Genomic DNA, 3,291 nt, shown 5'->3' with positions numbered 1-3,291 from the left:
GGAAAGGGAGGGGGTTTCCTGCCCCCGCGAAGCCGCCCGGGGCCTAGCGGCCAGCGAGCCCCGCAGCCCCGCCCGCCCGCCGCGCACGCCCCGCCCCTCTCCCGAGAGCGACGCGGCGGCAGAGCGAGGCCTCGTGCCTAACGGCCATCGCGGCGTCCGCGGCGGCGTCCCGGTGCCCTCGTCAGGTGAGCTGCAGCCGGGTGAGCCCCGCAAAAGGAAAGTAGACCGCCTTCCCGGCTGCCAGACGGACGGACAGCCGCTCCTTTCCCCGTGCGTCCTGACAGCCTGTTACTCGCTGCGTCGCTTCCTCTTCCCTGGCAAAGTTAGCCCCGGGGGCGCCGTCTGCCGGCCCGGAGCTGAGCCGGAGGGGGCGGGGAGGCCGCTCGGCGGGGCTGGGGCGTTTGCGCGGCGGCTGTGCGCGACCCTCCGGCCGCTGTCCTGGCGGCGTTGCGGGCGGCTTCCGTGTCTGTCCCCCGGGGGCCGCGTCGGGGAGCCCGGGACCCGCCGCCCCTGCGAGCCTGAGAGGTCGTGTGTGGGGCGCGCGCCCCGTTTCTTTCCCTTCTGAAAAAGTCCTGTTGCCTGCTGTGGCGTCATTCAAGGCCGGGAAGGTAGGAGCGCGAAGGAGGGAAGGGGCGCTCTCACCTTCGGCGGGGAGAGGGGTACCGAGGCGAGCCCTGAGCCCGGCGGGGATACACACCCTCGGGATGCGCCCTCCCCCTCCCCCCCAGCAGTTCGCTCCATTCCTGGGAAATCTGGAAATCTGGCTGTTATTTTAATCTAAAGGATGGACCTCTTTTAGTTTCGTCCGTTTTAGTTGCTTGGGCTGTGAACTTTTGGTATGAATTGTAACCTAGCCATTAAAGAAATGATCTCGATAGGTTGCTTTGTAACCTTACGTGTTTCCATAAAAGTTAAATTTGCCCTTAGAAGCTCAGGGACTAGATTTTATTTATGACCAAGAACCGTAACGGTATAGGAGTCCAGTTAATGCCGAACTGATGAGGAGAGCGAATTCTGTTAGATTTGGTAAGCAACCCTAGGAATTAGGAAAGAGTGAAGTTTTCTAGCCACCTCAAGGATGGGGAACAGAGTCAGAACGGGTGTTCCAAGAGTTCTCCATTATTAAAAATGTTCCTTTGGTAGATGTATGAAAAACCCACCGTCCAGTTTATTAAGCACTTGGAAAGCACTGTAACTAAAGTCTCAGTCTTAAGCGAGGTCACTGAATACATGGGGGAATTGTATGAAAAAGAAGGTTCTGTTTGCTCGTTTGGTAGTTGTCGGTTGTCAGTTCTTACAAGCATCCCATTCACAATTTGATAGTAATTCAAGAAGTGTGCATTGATTGATTAATAGTAGTTACAATTGCATTTTTACCAAAAACTCTGCGATTTTCATCTCTGGGAAAACAGTGATCTGTAGGAACTGGTTATCTCTGTAAACACATTTTGCAGAATGTTCAAGTTTCCTCAGCTGTTCTTGTTCACGTATTAAATTTTAAGTTGTCTGCTATTTTTTTTTTTTAGCATTAGGTTTTGCTCCACATTTTACCAGTGCTTTTAGGTTCATTTAACTACTATTTGAAGCATACATAGGATGTTTTGTTGGATATTGAGTGATACTTTACGTACGTTGCTATATTTATTTTTCACAGATATTTAAGAACTTGACTTGCCACAACTCAAGGCAGATTTGATGTGGTCATTATTAGTACCGGATGACTTGATTTAAAAATTACAGATGCAGTCTATTTTTTGGTCAGAGTTGAATTAAATTTTACAATTTACTCACTTAATATGGAAAAATTACCAAAACTTCTCTACATACACCAGAAGACTAAATGAATATTTAGCTGATAAGTAAAATTGGTGGAAATTCTTGTTATTACTGAGCATTTAACACATTCTTCATAAACGCTTTGCCTTGCTCATTTAGAAGACAACTTACAGGGCCCAAAGAAACATTTAAAGGTTATTTAATTAAGGTAACAGTTCTGTCAAGATGATCCTCATTTAAACTATTTCAAAGATAAAGGTATACAGTCTTACCTTCAAAAATAATTCCATGTGCTTTGGTGATGTTACCATGCTTTCAATTACCTAGACACAAACTTTTTTTTTTTTTAAAGATTCATTTATTTATGCATACATGAGCTGGGATACAGGCCAGAGATGTGGGGAGTGAGAGGATTCACCAGAGACAGAGTGGGAAACAGAACAGGCAGATTGACTAAAATACACTGCTGAGGGGAGCAGTGGGTGAGACAGGAGAGGTCTGCTGCGCCATGTGGGTTTCTCTCTGGCAGGCCAGGGATTGAACTCATGCTGCAGAGGCTGCGGACTTCTTCACAGAAGAAGTCCTTAACCCCTTGCACCACCAGGGAGTCCCACAAACTTTGGTTTTATTTTTGATTTCCTCCATCCATATAACTTAACTTTGATCAATTTTACCACCAGTTTTGATATTTCTTTCAGATATCTGTCTCTTTCCACTAGCTTTTATCTATTATTTTTTAAAAAGATTTATTTATTTATTTATTTATTTATGCAAGCACTGGGTACAGTCAGAAGCACGGGAGGGTGAGAAAATACACCAGAGCCAGAAAGGGGAGCAGAACAGGCAGACCGATGAAGTACACTGCTGAGGGGAGCAGCGGGCGCAGCAGGAGAGGTCTGCGTGCCATGTAGGACCCTTGCCGGTGGCTGGGGGTCGAACCGGAGGCTGCAGGCAGCTTCACAGCCCAGCGCTCAACCTCTGCGCCACCAGGGGAGGCCCTTTCCACTAGCTTTTAAAGGTAGGTTTCCAACCTGCCTTTTTTCCCCCTGCTCTGTTTGTCTTACCTGTTGCTTTAATCTTAAAATAATGCTTCAAACATATCCCTCACTGTTAAACCAGCCATAGCTCCCTGTTATCCGTAGACTGAAGATCAGGATTCCTTTTTTAATAGTCTGCTCAAAGCCTATTTTTTTCTAATGACAGTACTCATTTCTCTGTAGGAGCTGTCTAAACCAATCCCTTACCCTCATGTATTTCTGTTGAGATATAAATTTTCTATTTTTCTACCTTTGTATCTGTTGAGACTTCGAATGCCTATCCATGGACTGCCTATTCTTTAAAAGGAATTTTAGCCTCTAGATTACTCAGGTAACAAATGAGGTCAGATTTTGCTAAAGTTTCATTTTTGGTCATTCACTGTAGGCTTCTAGATCTTTCTATCCTTGTGTTGTCGCTTTTCTTTGAACCTGTAGCCCTTATTATCATTTCTTTGGTTTTTAATCTTACATGGTCTCA

Source organism: Talpa occidentalis, unplaced genomic scaffold, assembly GCF_014898055.3.
Source record: "Talpa occidentalis isolate TD23 unplaced genomic scaffold, MPIMG_talOcc4v2.1 talOcc4.4, whole genome shotgun sequence".
In the NCBI taxonomy this organism is placed as follows: Eukaryota; Metazoa; Chordata; class Mammalia; order Eulipotyphla; family Talpidae; genus Talpa; species Talpa occidentalis.
The sequence above is the reverse complement of the archived record's forward strand: the minus strand, read 5'-3'. Positions refer to the sequence as shown.